The sequence below is a fragment of the Trachemys scripta genome, chromosome 6 (assembly GCF_013100865.1).
Source record: "Trachemys scripta elegans isolate TJP31775 chromosome 6, CAS_Tse_1.0, whole genome shotgun sequence".
Classification (NCBI taxonomy): domain Eukaryota; kingdom Metazoa; phylum Chordata; order Testudines; family Emydidae; genus Trachemys; species Trachemys scripta.
In genome coordinates, this window is record NC_048303.1 from 75,839,151 (window position 1) to 75,859,399 (window position 20,249).

The 20,249-nt window shown below is 43.1% G+C and overlaps 1 protein-coding gene across 5 annotated transcripts in view; it reads right to left on the reverse strand.

Annotated features, from left to right (window-relative positions):
• Nucleotides 1-20,249, reverse strand: part of MARCHF3 (membrane associated ring-CH-type finger 3) — a 144,050-nt gene that overhangs the window by 68,481 nt on the left and 55,320 nt on the right. The gene's annotated exons all lie outside the window — the stretch shown is intronic.

A 20,249-nucleotide genomic window follows, 5' to 3' on the forward strand; every position in this document is an offset into this window, starting at 1 on the left:
ATGCATCCGAAGAAGTGGGCTGTCGTCCACGAAAGCTTATGCTCTAATACATTTGTTAGTCTCTAAGGTGCCACAAGTACTCCTGTTCTTCTTTTTGATCATTAGTATTTCTGCATGATATATGTATGGTCAACCCACAAACAATTATGCAGATGTGCCGAAATGATAACTAACGTGTATTTTAGGTATGTCAGGGGGAGTTGATAAACAGGTTTTCGCCACACAAAGGAAAAAAGCCAACACCTCAAACCAGGTGTGACCAAATTCAAGTGGCTATTCATGTGTATTGGAGATTGTAGGAAGAGATAAAAATCACCAGTGGAGGAGACGACAGCAATGGAGTCTAAACCAGGGCAGCCTGGCCTCCATACCCCGGAGGATACATTTTAAAAGGTTTACAGGACGGACGAACCCTAGGTTATCCTTCACCTGAGGAGACACAGAAAACTAACATCTTGGACTTCATGGGGATCCTAACTAAAAGATATTCAGCCAGGGCTGGAAAAGGAAGATTGGTAAGGAAACTATCTTGAACAAAGACTATAGCTTGTTCAGTTAGATTCTAGCCATTAGAAGGCATGCTTTTTACTTTTGTTTGTTTGTAACCCTTTCTATTTTTATCCTGTATACTTAAACCTCACTTAAAACCTCTTTTAGTTAAACAAACATATATTTAACAACATTATTTAAATTAAAAAGTAAAACAACCCAGTGTTTTGATGGAGTTGAAGTGATTGTTGATGCCAGCCAAGAAAGTATGCTCCTGCTTCTTCTTCCTTTTTTTTTTTTTTTTTTAAGGAGCAGTGAATTTACTGTCTTCTGTGAATGTACAGTGATAGGGACTGTGCATTGCAGAGAGAACCCTGCGGAGCCCAGTGGCTGGAGTTAATGGATTGTTACCTGCTAGGCAAGGTTTAGGCTGGGAGAACATTGGGAAGGCAGATGTCAGGCTGATGTATCAGGGAGTTGTCACACAGCTGCAACAACGTTCCCATTAGTAGAGGGAGGTGCATAGTGTCTTACAGGTCTGGGTATCCTTAGCAGCTTGTCACACACTGTAATGGAGATTTTAATCTGTGTGATGGCACAGGTTCTCACTTTAGCCAGGAAGGGGTTAAAAGAGCTCATCTGGGCACAATCAGCTCTAACCTAGCGCAACCTATGCGTATGTCTATACTGCAGTTGGGCATGAGCCTCCCAGCTGGGGTAGATGGGTGTGTGTAGGCTGGAACAAGGGCTGTACCAGGGGAAAGGATTGTGTCCAGACTAAGAAGGCATCTAGTCTGTGGAAAAAAAAACTTATTGAAACAGCTCTGAGGGTGAGATTTTATCTGTATTCAGTTTTATTACTGTACTAGGTTTAGACTTGCATGTTTTATTTTGCTTGGTAATTCACTTTGTTTTGTCTGCTATTACTTGGAACCACTTAAAACCTACTTTCTGTATTTAATAAAATCACTTTTTACTTATTAATTAGCCCAGAGTATGTATTAATACCGGGGGGCAAACAGCTGTGCATACCTCTCTATCAGTGTTATAGAGGGCGAACAATTTATTAGTTTACCCCAGGGGTTGGCAACCTGCGGCACACGAGCCAATTTTTCCTGGCACATGGCTGCCAGCCAGGGTCCCGGCCGCCAGCCCCGCTCAGCCCGCTTCTGGCTGAGTGAATGGAACCCCAGGCCAGCAGGAGGCTGAGCGGGACCAGCGGCCGGGACCTGGGCCGAGACCCCAGACAGGCGGCAGGCGCATCCCCGGTTCCCCCCTCACCGCGCTCAGGTTCTGCGGCTCCCGGAAGTGTGAGCCGCTGGGGCGTGGGGCCATGAGCCTGCTCCGGGAGGGGTGGCGGCAGCGGCTCACACTCCCGGGAGCCGCAGAGCCCGAGCGCAGCAAGGGAGAAGCCGGGAGGCACACGGGGACCACTGCCCGCATGCATCTGCTGCAGGAGCCCCCCGGGGGGACACTGGGCTGCAGCCCGGGCAGGCGTGCCTCCTGGCTCCCCCTCATCGCGCTCGGGTTCTGCGGCTCCCAGGAGTGTGAGCCGCCGCCCCTCCCAGAGCTCCCCCCTCCCGCTGCCTCAGCACTCTGCGGGGGAGGGGCTGTGTGCGCGGCAGCGTGTTTTGCCTCCACGTGGAGCCAGCGTCTGACCGGCATGGGCATGGTAAGGGGAGTCCTGGGGGGCAGTCAGGGAGCAGGGGGAGGGTTGGAAGGGTCAGGAGTTCTGGGGATCCTGTCAGAGGACGGGGAGTAGTTGGATGGGGTGTGGGAGTCCTGGGGGTCTGACTGGGGGTGGGGGTGTGGATAAGGGTCAGAGCAGTCAGGGGACAGGTAGGAGGTAGGGTTCTAGGGGGGCAGTTAAGGTGGGGGGCCTCAGGAGGGGGCAGTCAGGCGACAAGGATCGGGGGGGTAGGGGGTCTCGAGGGGGGCAGTCGGGGGTGGGAAGTGGGAGGGAGTGGATGGGGGTGGGGCTCTCCCATCCTCTCTTTTGATTATTGAAATATGGTAACCCTAGGCGAGGGGGGAGCCGGGGGGTGCCTGGGGGCTGGCGCTCGCATGCATCTGCTGCAGCCTGCAGGAGCCCCCCGGGGGGGGGGGTGCTGGGCCGCAGCCTGGGCAGGAGGGGCGGGGGGCATGGCTGCTCCCCGCTAGTGGCGTCGCCACCTTTGCAGGGCTGCTGCCCCCCTGCACCGTGCCGGCTCCTCCATGGCTGGAGCTCGCTGCTGCCGCAAGCAGAACACTCTGGCTCTCCGGTGCCTCCAGAAGGCGGCTTCTCCCTGCCGAGCTGCTGCAGCAGCAGCCCAAGCCCAGCAAAACCAGTGAGTGGACTCAGGACGGGGGCCACCGGGGTGGGGAGGGCTCGCAGGGGCGCTGTGCACCCTCCGGGGGAGTTCGGGGGGCGGGGGGGGGGGAACCTGGTCTGGAGAGCAGGCCCTGGGCACGGCTGGCCCCTGGGCAGGCTGGCCCCTGGGGTCTATAAAGGCTCATTGGGATTTGCCCCTCAATGAACCGATGGGGAGGGGGAGGTGGAAGTTTCGCCTAGGGTGCAAAATATCCTTGCACCGGCCATGCCCCAGGGGGTGCGTGCACCCCAGGTTAAGAACCACTGCACTAAACTGATAAGATCTGCATTTTAGTTTAATTTTAAATGAAGCTTCTTAAACATTTTAAAAAACTTGTTTACTTTATATACAACAATAGTTTATAGACTTATAGAGAGAGACCTTCTAAAAACGTTAAAATGTATTACCGGCATGCGAAACCTTAAATTAGAGTGAATAAATGAAGACTTGGCACACCACTTCTGAAAGGTTGCCAACCCCTGGTTTACCCTGTATAAGCTTTATACAGGGTAAAATGGATTTATTTGGGGTTTGGACCCCATTGGGAGTTGGGCATCTGAGTGTTAAAGTCAGGAACACTTCTTAAGTTGCTTTCAGTTAAGTCTGCAGCTTTGGGGCATGTGGTTCAGACCCTGGGTCTGTGTTGGAGCAGACCGTGTCTGGCTCAACAAGACAGGGTGCTGGAGTCCCAAGATGGCAGGGAAAGCAGGGGCAGAAATAGTCTTGGCACATCAGTTGGCAGTTCCCAAAGGGGTTTCTGTGATCCAACCCGTCATACCCCCCTCCATACATGTAAGGTCCCTGCTAGTGCCATGCTGACTCCCAGCACAGCCACGGCAGGAGACAGAGAGGGAGGGGAGAAAGGGAGTGAGCTTTAGTGAGGCTTTGTGGTTCCCAGGGCAGCTGTCTGGAAACAGGATGGCGGCACAGTGCCAGGTGTGCTCTGCAATGGCAATGGAGCCTGAGAGGGCAAGGGGGTAGGGACCGCAAGACCAACCTCCACATACCTGTCCTGCACCTGGGCATGAGTGGGTAGGGCTGGGCACCCCATGAAATCAGACCAGTACATAGTGCCCCCCCAAAGAAACAAGGAAACTCCCAACCACTCAGATTCTTGTGCCCGCCAACAACCTTCTCATGCCCCCCTTCCCCCCATGGGGGTACATTGTTTGAAAACCCCTTTGCTAGAGCATAGGCCACAGCTGTTTGGTATTTACTCACATGCCTTACATCACTAATATTTCTCAATCTGGTCTTCCCACTTGACATTCTGAATTCTACAATTATTATAACTTGCAGCTCCTGTCCTACAAAGTCACTACATACCCTTTCATGGTATGTCTCTACTTTTGCCATGAAAACTTTTAATGAGACTTCCAACCTTCTAATATTTTATATTTCACTTTCTACTTCTCAGCAAAAGTTTCTTTTCTCCCAAATAACTTGGTAGATAGCATGGCACTAGTGTTCTCCTTTACTTCATCCTTTTTCTATTCCTGAAAAGTTTTAAAAGGACATCTGCACAGACTCAACCGGTTGCTGTTCCTAAAACACAGCTACATGCCTAGTCTTTGACAATTACTGTCATTCAAAGCTAATCAAGATCAGATCTTAGTATGGATTTGATCTTTCCTAGCCTCAACCCACACTATAGCCTCTTGTGTAGCCTGTTAAGCTAGTGGAGTAAAAAAGCCAATAAAACCCCCAAAACATTTTTCCTCATCTTTTGGAGCATTTTTCAGACTGTTTTTAATACATAAAAAGCACCTCAAATGTTTTGTGAGGCATTTGCAATGACTATGTGAGCACATAATGAACAAAACTTTACTGAATGTAAACCTGTTCCCTCAAATGTCCTCAAACAGAACAAATTAGACAGCAGTCAATCATAGGTTGTGCCTCACTCTTCCAGATAACTCCAGCTTTTTAACCAAAGTCTAATTACTGCCCAAACTACTCTACCATCTGACTACTTCTAACTCATAGGTGTCTTGTTTAATAGTTCAACGCACTTAGTTATGAGAAGCTACAAAAAAAATCTGAATAGAGTAACAAAAATAAGTATATTCTTCTGAGCGGGAGTGTAATTCCCTTCGAACCTAACACAAATCAACATGGGCCTCCAGAAATGGCTACACTTAATGTCTGTGCTGCAAGTATATGAGGTCAAGGAAACACAGAAGTAAACTATAATTAATAATTGCACAAGTGTTTCAATTGTTTTCCATCTGTGTAGATTTTTCCTCCTGCTGGTGGAAAACCATCCAAGTGTTTTCAGCTGCCCACCATGTTATCCTGGAGCCCCCCCACTTCAGTGTGCAAAGCCACCTTAACCCTCATAGCCATTAACACAGCAATTTTTCTTACCGCAGAAAAGGGTTAGATGTGAGACCTCCATTAAGACAACTGCTTTGTGGCATGGCTAGCAAGAGTCCTATTGAGAATAGAAAGACAACTGCAGCATTCTCCACCCCAGAGAATAAGTGCAGCCCTTACATTAAAGGACATAACTTTTTAATGTATTGTCTTTTCTAACAGGAACTAAACAGTGCCTGTCCTGTACAGCAGTTAAAATATCAAATCAGACCAAATTTATTACACAAACAGCTGTCCACTCTCTCCAACACCATAACAAGCCCAATTCGATGATAAAATCAAGTCATTCTAACTAAAGAGCAACTAACTAAAGAAATATCCCATATTGCCTCAAAACTCCACGCTCTTCATGCCCTCACTCTTCCCAATTGCCCAGGAAAAAGCAGAGCCTGTTATTTTTGTTTAGTATTCTATACTGCAGCTGCAGCCAGAGTTCTCAGTTACAATCTGGGCGCATTGTGGTAGATGCTGTATGTCACAAAGGTGAATGCCTGAGGGCTATAACAATGAAAAAAGTATATAGTGTATTTAAATTGTATACTGCTCTTCACTGTGTTTGTTTTTTTAAAAATCCCGAAGCCTTTCTAGGCAAGGCACTGTAAGCCACAACAAAGTGAATGGGAAAAACTTCTTTGCTACCTGGAGCTTATCCGCTATACAGGTTGGGCAAAAGTCAACATGGTTTCTGTAAAAGGAAATCATGTTTTATTAATCTATTAGAGTTCTTTGAAGGGGTCAACAAACATGTGGACAAGGGGGATCCAGTAGACATAGTGTACTTAGATTTCCAGAAAGCCTATGACAAGGTCCCTCAGCAAAGGCTCTTACATAAATTAAGTTGTCATGGGATAAGAGGGAAGATCCTTTCATGGATTGAGAACTGGTTAAAAGACAGGGAACAAAGGGTAGGAATAAATGGTAAATTTTCAGAATGGAGAGGAGTAACTAGTGGTGTTCCCCAAGGGTCAGTCTTAGGACCAATCCTATTCAACTTATTCATAAATGATCTGGAGAAAGGAGTAAACGGTGAGGTGGCAAAGTTTGCAGATGATATAAACTGCTCAAGAAAGACCAAGCAGACTGTGAAGAACTTCAAAAAGATCTCACAAAACTAAGTGATTGGGCAACAAAATGGCAAATGAAATTTAATGTGGATTAATGTAAAGTAATGCACATTGGAAAAAATAACCCCAACTATACATACAATATGATGGGGGCTAATTTAGCTACAACTAATCAGGAAAGAGCTCTTGGAGTCATCGTGGATAGTTCTCTGAAGACGTCCACGCAATGTGTAGTGGCGGTCAAAAAAGCAAACAGGATGTTAGGAATCATTAAAAAAGGGATAGAGAATAAGACAGAGAATATCTTATTGCCCTAATATAAATCCATGGTACGCCCACATCTTGAATATTGCATACAGATGTGGTCTCCTCATCTCAAAAAAGATATACTGGCATTAGAAAAGGTTCAGAGAAGGGCAACTAAAATGATTAGGGGTTTGGAACGGGTCCCATATAAGGAGAGATTAAAGAGGCTAGGACTTTTCAGCTTGGAAAAGAGGAGACTAAGGGGGGATATGATAGAGGTATAGAAAATCATGAGTGGTTTGGAGAAAGTGAATAAGGAAAAGTTATTTACTTGTTCCCATAATACAAGAACTAGGGGCCACCAAATGAAATTAATGGGCAGCAGGTTTAAAACAAATAAAAGGAAGTTCTTCTTCACACAGAGCACAGTCAACCTGTGAAACTCCTTGCCTGAGGAGGTTGTGAAGGCTAGGACTATAACAGGGTTTAAACGAGAACTAGATCAATTCATGGAGGTTAAGTCCATTAATGGCTATTAGCCAGGATGGGAAGGAATGGTGTCCCCAGCCTTTGTTTGTCAGAGGGTGGAGATGGATAGCAGGAGAGAGATCACTTGATCATTACCTGTTAGGTTCACTCCCTCTGGGACACCTGGCATTAGTCACTGTTGGTAGACAGGATACTGGGCTGGATGGACCTTATGTCTGACCCAGTATGGCCATTCTTATAGTCTTATAGGTTTGTCTACATGAATTTCACTGGTTGGTAAGTTAATGTAGAAAATTAGTTTATGGATTGGAACTGCAGGCTTCACTTGCTTCCCCTTTCTTGCTTTAAATCTAGCAGCTGAGCCAGCACATATGCGGGTAACTTGTATGAAATATACACCTGCATGACCTAGATTCTTGGACTAAACAATATTGCTTTTTTGTATGTAAGAGCATAAAGATCTGCTTAACTTATTCTCTCACGGGCCCAAGATTGACTTGGGCAGAGAATGCATCAGGAAGCTGGTTTCAGCTCCCTGACTTCGAGGACAGATCTGTGCTGGCCCCAATAAGACAGCAACTAAGGAAGTACTCTAACTTCTGACACTAGAAGAGACCACATGCCAGTGCAGGCTAGTGGTTCTGCCCTCCCACAATGTGTCCCCAGGCTCTGCCAGCTTTCCACCAATAGGCGAGAGTCCTGTGCCAGGGGAATTCCCTGTTGGCCATTTGCAGCCAGAGTCTTACACACACAAACATTCTTCAACAGCACATGAAAGGGAAAATAGTTAAAACAGTATAAAGTAATTACATGACAATGAGCATCAAAAAGGGACAGGATCTCAGTTAGAATCTGGTCCCAGTCTTCTGTACAACCTTAAAATGAGTTTCCATGTGACCTTTTCCCAAAGATAAATATGAAATTATAGATGTTAGAACACTGATCTCAGGTGCTCATTAATAGAAACCACAGCACCATGTCCCATCTTACAAGGTAGGCTGAGTTACTTGCTCGATGGGAGGCTCCCCCATCTCAGTGGCAAAGGAAGTGATGGTGGAAATTCAATCTATGGAACTCTTCTCTCTAAGTCACTACTGACCCAATACTCTCACATAGCCCTAGGAGGCAAGGTGCTGCCTGAGGTCTTGGCTACTAATGGACAAAGATCAGGGAATTTTTCATAAGAATAGGGGTGTGAACCCTGGTGTTGTGCCCAACCTTCAGTTTAGACAATTACTTTCACTTACCATAATCCCCCTGGAACTAAAACTGGATATAATATTCTTAATCATTTTCTATCCTAAACTGCTGAGTTCTGTTGGTGTGAGCTGTTAGACAGTTCTTGTGTTTCACTCAGTGATGGCCGAATTTCAACAACAGGCAATTCTAACACGGCATTTCGTAAAGACTTTGGGGGTTCTGTGGGTTGAAAAGGTGCTATATAAATGTCATAGTGCTAAGAAAACAGGCATCCTTCCTTTACTTTTAGTGGGTGCCTGTGCTATTCAGTTCTTTGAGAAAGAATGGCAGATCTCCAATACATTGTTGATACTGTTTGGCTTGCATCATGCATGAAGTTTTTCTTTTTCCGCTTGTAACAGGTCAATATTTAGTGACTGGCAACACCTAATTCAAAGGGGCAGTAAGAAAAGGAGTCAAACTGTTAGATCACTAATCAGCAGGTCAGGAACAGTGGAATGATATGGTGCCTTTCCTTTCCAGGGGGAAACATAGCTCTCACCATCAGGAGTATCTCACACAAACATTCTTCAACAGCACATAAAATGGAAAAATACTTAAAATAGTACAAACTATTTTATATGACAATGATCGAGGTTTGAAAAAAGTTCCCAAATCCTCCATCCCTGAGAAGTAAATAAACTAACCAGAGTTAAAAATAATCTGTGCTGCCATGACCACAACACGATCTCCCCTCCACCCCCATCTTTAATTTAAAGGAATAAAATCATGGCCTATTTGTAGTATGCTGGATTTAATTGCAACAATGTAAATCAGCTTTCTATTTAATAGTTATTCTTTTAACTTTCTTTCTTTCCCCTCCTGACTTCACTCCACTTTCCCTTTATGGTGTATCTTTCCCTGAGTTGTCTTCAGTGTACTTACTGTTTCCTTCTCCCTCTTTATTTTCATACAGTTTGTTCTCTCCTTCCTCCACTCTCTTCTTTACTGTCTCTTTCAGTACCATAATTTTCTTTGCTAATATATTCCATCAATCTCTCTCTCTTCCTACTACCATCCTCACACCAACCTCTCCCTCTGACACAACACACGTACACTCCACGCACAAGGGTTTTGAAATTGTGACATCTAATAACCAGAAGACTTAAATATACTATCCAAAAACTGATAGAAAAGATGCTTACAAACCTACTGACAAGCTCTCAGGTGAGATGCCAAGTCTCCCTCCCACTCTCTAGCTACTGAGAAAGAGGAAGGTGCTGGGTTTTCAACCAGAGAGATATCAGTGGACTTCCATCCTATCAGCCTCCACTTAGGCTTCTGATCAAAAATTGATAAATTCCTTCTATCCAGCATACTACTCTGGCTGTTGAAAGAGAGCATTCTCTCTCTCTCTCTCGCTGTCCCAGCTTCAGATTCTTCTGGCTGCTATAAGAGTAGATGGACTGGTCTCCATTATTTCATTCTTCTCCAGGCCTCTATTTTTGAATCATCCTCCCCAGTGAATACTTCCAGTTCAGAGTGGTAGCCATGTTAGTCTGTATTCACAAAAACAACAAGGAGTCCAGTGGCACCTTAAAGACTAACAGATTTATTTGGACATAAACCCAAAATGGGTTTTTTACCCACGAAAATTTATGCCCAAATAAATCTGTTAGTCTTTAAGGTGCCACCGGACTCCTCGTTACTTCCAGTTCCTGCCTCTTCTGTTGATCATAGCTTAGCTTAGTAGCAGCTTTTAGGCTATTAGGCTAAGCAGTGATCAGAGGGAGCAGCAGAAACTGGAATGACCAGCTTCTTGTCTGTTTTACTGCTCCCCACATGACTCTGCATAGCAGCAGCATATATTTACAGGACTCGGTTGAGTTTTCACTATAATGCAGCTTGGAAAAGCTCTGAGCAGGAACAGTGGGCACTGGAGCTGTCTGCAGAATTAGGAAGACAATACCCTCTCTTCACAATTGGAAGTCTCTTTTTGAAACCACAAGGATTGGAAACCATTTTTTAAAAATGAAAGCTTAGATTCCACAGAACCTGAAGACGTACACTTGGGAAAACTGAATACTCTACAAATGAGTAGATTTTTGAAGCCTTGCCAATAACGAAAAAGTATTAAGACTTTCAGTAAATATATATACCTCCCATCTTCACAATCACTTCTTCCTAAATCTTGCAAGCCTAACCCCTTGGATACATATGCATTTCTAGGGATGGGGTTTAAAGGAAACCTGCAAATGAAAAGAAAAGGTGTTTGTGCACTTTTTTGGACTCATTTTCACATATTCAGAAAGCCTGAAAGGGTGTGGTTTGTTTGTTTGTTTTGTTTTGTTTTGATTTTATACACTACAAATATCAGACATTTTACTTCTCTATTTCTGCAGTAGGATTGGAGAACTAGCAGTAGTATAACACACACAAGACTGAAATCTAAGCAAGTGAGAGGGAAGGGAATTTTCATCAGAAAGGCAAAAACAGTGCTTTTGGGTTTTGTCAATCCCTATTTCAATAAAACTTTTGATATTAAAAAAAAAAATTGGAGATGTGAGTGGAGTGCTCTCTTTGTGAAATACTCATTCCCCTGCCCACCAGCCAAGCAAGTAGGGGCTAAGATGACTCCCATTCTGAGTCTTGACTCCAATGCACTCTCCAGCAAAAACGGGACAAGACTAGATTTCCTACTGTGAACAAAGAAGCAGAACTTTCATGATAAAATATTTCATGCTGCTTTTAAACATGCAGGAGGAAAAATGGGCACAATACATTTCCCCCCGACTCCCGTTGTGCAGATAATTTTAAATACTATATTTGCATGTCAGGAATACTTAACTTGTTAGCACATACTGAGAGTCCAATATCTCCAGCCAAGTTAGTTATAGTTCTGGATTTCCCATACTATTCTTTTTAAATGAATGGGGACCAGCACTTTATGGGAAATGAAGAACAATCCCATCGCTATGTCTGTTGCACAACTTTATTCTTTCTATATTTCTGTGCAGACCAATTCACTGAAACATCACATGGATCAGCCTAAGTTATTTTTTGTGTAAGGTGTGAAGAAATATAAAGCCAATATATATATTTTCTTCTAGTGATGTAACAAAACAAAGGCATAGTGGTCTGAATCTTTGTGCATGTTTAGAGTTTGGTATGAACTACAGGATGTACTTTGTTTGAAATGTAATCTATACTTCAAATTTGTACTCCCCCGTCTCACTATGTTCCTGTTAATCTCCAGTGATTCTATTGTCTCTTTCCGTTAACCTTAAACAAAGCATGGAAATTCTATTACACTTTTTAGTGGTAGATTCTGTGTAATGAAATGGGCAGAGGTTACACAGGAGGTTATGTAGTCAATGTGCTAAAGAGCCTGGGATTTGCAGGTACTCTTAGGATGAGGCTGGTTCTTAGGTTTTGTTTTGTTTTAAAAGGACATTTTCAATCGGAATTTAAGTACACCTCTACCCCGATATAACGCGACTCGATATAACACGAATTTGAATATAACGTGGTAAAGCAGTGCTCCGGGTGGGTGGGGCTGCACACTCCAGTGGATCAAAGCAAGTTAGATATAACGCGGTTTCACCTATAATGTGGTAAGATTTTTTGGCTCTCGAGGACAGCATTATATCGGGGTTGAGGTATATCTAGTTTACTGTGTGTTGACTTGCGCAAGTCAGTTATATCAATTTTCAGAAGTGACCTCTAATTTGAGTGCCTCCACTTTTCGGTGCCCACTCTGATACATCTTCAGCCTGATAATGAGAGAAGCCAGACACCCACAGCTCTAAATGCGGTCAAAGGTTAGCTGTGGGATACTCAACACCTGAAATCAGAAACAGTGTTTCAAGCTGGGCACTATGATGGGGTGAATATACCCCACTCCATGCACGGGGAAGTGAGGGTCACAGCTTCCTGTCCTGATTGAAGCGGGGGGAGAGAAGGAGGAAGGAAGTTGCTGGGAAGTCTAATGGCGAGCAAGCCTAGCACTGTCAGGCCGAGATAAGCCTAGCACCTTTTCCCTTCTTGTATGAAGGGAAGGAAAACTTGGTGTATTTTGTCTTAGGCTAGGTCTACACTACCCGCCTGACTCGGCGGGTAGAAATCGACCTCTCGGGGAATCGATTTATCGCATCCCCTCGGGACGCGACAATCGATCCACGAATCGATGCTTTTACTCCACCAGCGGAGGTGGGAGTAAGCGCCGTCGACAGGAAGCCGCAGAAGTCGATTTTGCCGCCGTCCTCACAGCGGGGTAAGTCGGCTGCGATACGTCGAATTCAGCTACGCTATTCATGTAGCTGAATTTGCGTATCTTAAATCGACTCCCCCCTGTAGTGTAGATGTACCCTTAGCCCTTAAAGGGACAGGGTTTTAAAGGTTTTGTTTTGTATGTTACTTGTAATAAATAACTGCGGTCAGCAAGGCCTTTTACATTTTGTTTCCCATGTCCAGGCAACTAGGCACCCAAAACTGGAGGTACCTAAAATCAAACACCACTTTTGAGCATTTTGATCTTAACCTTTCTATGCTTCATTTGATGTATCTGTAATTTGGTCTAATATGTAGCGCTCTCTCAGTGGGAGTCATAGGCTTACATAATTTTTGGTTGTTATACAAATGTGAAGTGTTATTTCTTTTTGAATATGAAATGGATATGCCACTGATAGCTTTGATCAGCTATTACACTTTGTTCAAGATAAGACACTTACAAAAAGCCAAGAAAGAAAAGACTAGCTCAAACGCAGGTATAAAATATCTACAAACTACCAAAAGGCTAGTCTTTCAAATGCTCAAATTAAATAAAGACAACTGGAGCTAACTTACATCCCTAACCTTGAAGAAAGCTTAAAGAGACAAATTAATCCAACTTGTTTAAAAGTGGCTGTTTAAATTACTAATACACTTACCTAGTCGCTTTTTCATAAACAAATAGATACAATGAACCAGATTCTCCATTGTCCCTGCCCTGTGTGACCATTTAAATAGAAGTGAAAAGTAGGTGTAGGACACTACTGCAATCAGAAGGCAGTGTTTCACACTCACGTGACACATGCGTAAATAACTATACAATGTTCAGAGTAACAGTGGATTGGGCTCCATCTTTATTTTGGTGCCTTCCCCTGCTCCCAATTTGGCTACTTTTGGTCCACATGAAATATTTTTTACTCAGATACATCTGAGTAAACAAAGTACCCAGTGGGGATAATCTGCAGATACTAAACTCTGAAATTTGAGCCTATAAATAAGTTTAGTTCCTCCTATATACTTTGATTATGATTGGTTGGTTTGCATTTCTGCAGGCAACATGTCTCCATTTAAAAAAAAAAGTATAAAGACCATATGCTGCCTTTGATCTATGCATATAACTCACTGCTTTGACAGGAGTTGTGCTATGGAGAGAGAACAGGATATGGTTCAGAGTTCCATAGTGGTTTGTTTATCTGTTTTTTATTTGTTTTGCTAAGAAGGGAAACAATGTACAGGTCAAAATTTACACTTCAAGCAAGTCAAATCAAACAGCAGTTTCAAAATCTCTTGTTTCTGAAAGCACAGATGGGCAGTTAGGATCCACACCTGGATCTCAATTTGGCCCTAATTTAGGGGGCTCAGGCCTAGGGTCTTGGTTTGGGCCCATTTTTGTTCTTCATATTAAATACAGACTAAGCAACCTAACAGATGCTATGAATGTCGGTAAATGACTGCTTGCTAAATACCGTAAATTGTAACCGTAAAAACTGAACAAACCAACACTGCATTAGCCATGACATGGCACAGATTCATCTTGGCTTCTTTCTTTTGGTTTGAGTGAAGGATTTGGCCAGTAGTACTGATCAAGCAAACTAAACCATAAAACATTACACAGAAGGAGGGAAAATACTATTGGCATGGAAGTGTTGTTGGCAATAGCACAGCATCCTCATATATAATTTTAAACAGCCTTTAATACTATTGCCTAAGCTTTTTATACTCTGTAATATAGTACAAGTTTGCATTTCTTAAATAAAAAAATTAGCAGCACTGACAACTTCTTCCATTATTGTCTGTTTCTTTCCCCTGTATTCATTAGCGCAGTATTATTTTTCTTGGTAAATATATTCCCCAGTGACACAATGTTTAGCACTGTGCACTTTCAATACACCAGGCTAACATAACTCCCACAAGATTCTTCAATATACTAACTTCCATTCAGAATTGATCTACAGATCGTGCCAATGGTGGGTTTTTTTCATGCCACGTGAAATATAGAGAAGCTACACACTTCACTTACTGTGCAAACATTGATGGTTCTAGGAAAACTATTTACTAGGCATAAAAGAGAAAGGTGTCCTATACTCTAGCACCTACCAAGCAGTAATGAAACTGGTCAAATCTTATTACTTGCACCAGACTAGACAGTCAATACGAGCACACAATTATTTTTAACTCTGGGTGTTGTGCAAGGTTAATCATCCTATTTGGGCCTTTTTATAGATCTACTCTGGAACTTTCAGTCAGAGATCCATAATCAAATGCAACCATCTCTTCACCTAACCCATCATGTGTGTGCCAGAGACTAATTAGTCTTTAAACTGGAATTCTAATTCAAGGACTTATAAGCAACACTATATTTCTGATTCTGTATGCAATTCAAAGGTTTCCATAAAACTCTATTGTTCTCTCTCGTACTGGTAGTGAATCATGTACTATGTTCTGAATAATGAGTAGAAAATACATTAGCACCCACCTAACTTTTATATTTTTGTTCAGGTCTCCTAAAATCCTGGTTAGTCAGCACCTGCTCCCTTTTGATGCTTCAGCATGCACCATGTTTGGTGTTATAATATGACATGACAGGACCATAAAGTTATTTTGAGGATCAGTTAAGTTACTCTTTTAAAAAGGATGCATTTTTCAAGTTTCTTTATTAGTTTACACCCAAAACACTGAAGAAAAATAATAGTATTTGAAAACATGCCAAGTATTGTTCTTACTTGCCTAAACTCCCTGTTTGCTAGCTCCACGGAGGACAACGGATTTGTTTATTTTGATGTATTTAACAGTGTGCCCATCTGGACCTCATCTTGCACATGAGCTAAGAGGAAATAATAAAACCTACAAATTAGGACCAAAGTCCTAAATGTGAAATCTTCTCAAACTAGGACTTCCCATCCACCCAAGCCAGCCTGGGGAAAGAGCAAATGTCTAAAAAATGCTTACCCAACATTTCCTTCCTTCAAGTATTAAGGTCTATAAATCCAACTATGAGTCTGCAGACTATGGGCAGCTCTGAGGCAGAACCCAGAGCTTTCAGTCATTTGTGCAGGGGCACACCCCTCTTGCCAAACTTCCATGGCTATGAAACTGTCCCTTCTAACAGACTAAATTCTTATTATGAGTAAAATAGTTTTCACTATAAAAAAATGAGAGGAAGAGAACTTTATTATTAATTTAGCAGCTATTTAGCAACCCCTTATCACGGGCAGGATGAGTTAGATCTGTGGACCTAATAGCTGAAGAAAAGAAAATTTTCCAGGAAGCATGCATATATTTTTCTATTCATCAGCCCCATAAAGGTCCAAAGATCCTACAGCAGGATTCTATCAGCAGCACACAACTAGGGAGATAAAACAGTTTTGCCTAATATAGAATGTAAACTGAAAAATTCTTAATGTAAATCATTTCTGACTTGCTGAGGCACTAGCACGTGAAACAGTGTGCTCCCAAAAACAATGGCTTGAGCATCAGCTCTGAAGTATTGCATGAAGGAAAGAATACACTGAGGATGAGATGGCCACCCTGCAGTGTTGTTTTTGAGTGTCTACCTTTGTGTGTCCACCCACATGGCAACTACTTCTCGTGGGGAATGTTTTGCAGGAGACAAGCTCTTTACCTTTGATATCTTGAATATAAATCATCTGATCTGCCTATCACAGGCTTTGAAAACTTTTTTGCCCCTTTCAGCCAGGTGATAGAGCATGAGCATTTGTCCCTTAAGAATTTAGTTTTGTGCAGGTATATTTTTAGCATTGTGGATATCCCCGGGTGTACCAAAACTTTTGGGTATGATGGCTTGGGACAGGAGTAATGCTGTCTACTGTAGTTTACTGGATATATAGCTGACTTTACATGTGCATTCATCGTGAGAGCCTCTTTGTCAGCATGAAAAATGCAGTAGTAGGGCTCTATGGACAGCTTCTAATTCCAGCACTCATCTGACTGACATGAAATTACTGGAGTTAGAAGTGAGAAGTACTAGTAGCATGTGATGCTAGACGCCCTGAGGTGGCAGAGAATGTCAAAGATGATAGAGTGAGAAGATAGGGAGACAAAAGAAAAATGAGAGAGAAAACATGTAACAAGATAAGGCAGACACCTAAGAAAAGCAAGACAATGACATTTTACTCAACCAACAACAGAGTCTCAGCAGAAAAGAAGAATGGCTTCAAAAAGGCCAAATCAGGAAATGGTAGGAATGAGTGCAAGGAGAAATTATCTTTTTAAAGTAATAAAATAAATTGAGACCTGATTTAGTTTTGAAACTGACCTCTGTTTTTCATTGGATCAACAATGACTGCTTCAGACCTGTTTGTGAAATGAAACTTGATTATTCAGCCATGTTATGCAAAAGTCAGTGATACAGCACAGAGTTTGTTTGACCCATCCAAATATATACCAAACCATTTCTTCCGGAGAAATGTCAGCTGAAGAGAGAAGGATAGACATGAGAGGAGGACATAAGGGCAAGAGAAAAAAACAGCTGGTGTCTGAGACTACATCACTCTCTCAAACACATAACATTGGGCAATTTATCCATCTCCAAATGCCTCTTTGCTAGTGAGCATACAACATGGCAGTGCTTAATTTCTATAGGTACAGCATATATCCTTCCAAAATAAGAGTTTGCAAAGTTGCCCACAAAGAATCTGATCCAGCTACCATTGAAATCAATAGCAAAACCAATGGTCAGGATCAGATCCCAAATGCCCACCAACTCCTCAATGCAGTGGAAAAGCGAGTTTCCACAGTACAGTTTTACTGGGCAATGGTAGTGCCTGTTATTTAAACTCCTTCTAATCCTTCCTTTTAATTACTCATAATTCCTTTTGTGTTAAATTTTTCTAGGCTTGCACTCATTCAGCCCTTTTTCATGGGGAAGTCTGAACCACTTTTAAGTCTTGAAATTGACAGATTAGGAGGGGAAAAAGCTTAGTTTAGTTTGCGCATTAGACAGCACTTTGGGGTCAATTTCACTGTTGGCAATTTCTCTTGTCATATGTTTTGGGGTCTTGTACACAGGAACACAAGAGAAAAAATATATATATTTTAAAATAGGAAACTGTTTGTAAACCCACAAAAATTGAAAGGATGCTCAAGGGCAGATGCACTATCTGCATTTACCGCTAACTCGTTTTTAAAAAAGACTGTTTCCAGTTGACAAATGTCCCTTTAACAAAGGTTATTATGAAGGACAAGTTTCCCCAAGCCTATTCTAATGGAGGCTTCCTGTCCCACTTTAAAGGTCTGGTTCTGGTTCTTTGGTTACCTGGGCAGCTGCCCAAATATAAAGAGCACGGAGGTGAAATGCCATAGAGGAGGAGAAGTAACAATTTTTGTAATAGATCATCTGGACCACAAACAAAACTGCTCACTTAATGAGGCACTATGTATTGCTGACCTTATTTGTATTCTAATACACCACTGCAGAGACACACCTTTGAAACTCTGGTCACTCACTGAAGTGTCATTACTCTGGTCTTTTCCCAGGCGTAAGAATGCAACAGAAAAGTTTTGATGTGTGAATCTGTTAATCTCCAGGAGTCTGCTACATCTTAAAATTCCTTTGGAAATAAAGAGCTCCTCCTTATCAACCCTACAAACTCTCAGAAGACAGTGGACCCCTTGGTGGGAAACTCTGCTCTAGATCACCTAGATGCAATTAACTGATGGTAAGGACTCTGCTGAATAAAGGCTCAATCCTGAGAGGTGCTGAGCATCCACAAATCCCACTGAAGTCAACAGAAGTTGCAGGTACTCTGCACCTCTCAGGATCATGCCTACATCTGTCAGAACAGTATTTTAACCTAAGTCTGGTTTTAACAATTCATTAGTATGGAATCACCTTGTCTTCAATGATTCTAGTCACAAACACGGGGACTAGAACTATTTTTCGTGTGTTAAATATAGACAGTTTGAGAAGTAAAATGACTGTGCACCAGAGGTGAAAGTAAGCCGGTCCGGTCCGGCGTACCGGCAAGAGTCAGTATGCCGTACCAGACCAACTTCCCCAGGCCCTTTAAATTGCTGCCAGAGCCTCGCTGCTAGAGCTCCCAGGTAGTGGAGGTGGCTGGGAGCCCCGGCCCCTTTAAATCACCACCGGAGACCCCAGCCGCCAGCGCTATCCCGAGGGCTCCAGTAATGGGGCTCCAGCGGCGACTTAAAGAGCTGTGGGTGGTAGCGGCAGCTGGATCCCTGGGCCCTTTAAATCGCCGCCTGAGCCCCGCTGCCGGAGCCCTGGGGTAGCGGCAGCAGCTGGGAGCCTCTGGAGCTCTGTTGGCAATTTAAAGGGCCAGGGCCTCCGCTGTGGTAGTGGTGGCTGAGAGGCCCGTGCCCTTTAAATCACTGCCGGAGCCCCCAGCCAACACTGTTATCCCAGGGCTCCGGCAGCGGAGCTCGGGCAGCGATTTAAAGGGCCGGGGCTCCACTGCGGTAGCAACAGCCGGAGTCCAGGGCCCTTTAAATGGCCCCCGAGCCCCAGGGCTCCCAGCCGCCTCCACAGCTGGAAGCTCCGGCGGAGATTTAAAGGGCCCTTGGCTCCAAAGGCTCCACCTTGTCCAGTTGAGGCCACGCCCCTTCCGGTTGAGCCCCCCCCGGACTCCGGCCGTACTGGTAAGTCCTTTAAGTTACTTTCAACCCTGCTGTACATGCTGTTAATTTCTTAAGATTGATTAAAAATTGTTTACTATATGAAGCAAAAAGAAAAAGCCATGACTATGGGTTTATAGTCATGATTTGATCACCTATGCACAGGAAATAACAATTCTCACAGGAAATAGTTGTGAAAACCTGGTCTCAGCCTTTTGCAATTATTATACTGGAAAGCACTCTGACACAAATCAATAGTGCCCATTTCAATGTACTATACCATTTTATTTTTAGAGGTAACACTATGTTCCTGCAAAGTTGTGTGTCACCACATAGGCCATCTCAGACAGTTAACATAATTCAATGCACAGATTACAAATTAGGAAGAATTAACGCTATCATTCTTTTTGTAATAAAAAAGCTGACCAAGCCCATAGTCTATCTTAAAACACAATATACTTTTAGTGCATACACGAGAAGTCTCTCTTCCCCATGCCCTGCTCCTGCTTTGCTCACCCTCACTTCTTTGATTTTTTCAAACTTCTGGATGGTATGAGCAGATTTTTCTGTTTCCAGAGCTGCACAACAGCCTTCATTAGCTTTTGGCATTCCCTCTTAGTAGCATATTAAGTTAGAGTCTGAGAATACCAAATCTGTTTGAAGTGGTTTGTTATTTGACACTGTAATGAGTAACAATGCATATGCAGGCCTTTACCCTTAGTTAGGTCTGAAGCTGCATTTTGTTCTTGTATTTCAAAATCTAGCAGCATTTTAGGAGAAGGTGGCATCACTGCATGCAAAATTACCATGGAACCACTACGGAATTACTTATCTGATTAAAGTATTATATATTAGTAATGTCATTAGAATGAACTATGATTTCCCTGCTTATTCCAGCTGACCTAAATGTATTGAGTGGCCTTGAGTAGTGGCCTTGTGGATGAGTTCAGGAAAGGCTTTCTGTGTATGGCATCATAGAAGAAGACCTAGAAATTGCTGTGTGAGATGTGGACAAACAGTGTAATAAGTCAGGCATAAACAGCGAGGATGTGAGGCTGATGTAAAACAATACAAAATGAAGATAAGTAAGGAGGAAGAGACTTTGATGGAAGTTTAAATTTAATTCAGTGGAGGAATCCAAAGAGTGAGGTGACAAGATCAAAGCAATATGTAGGGTCAGGGAAACAGCGAG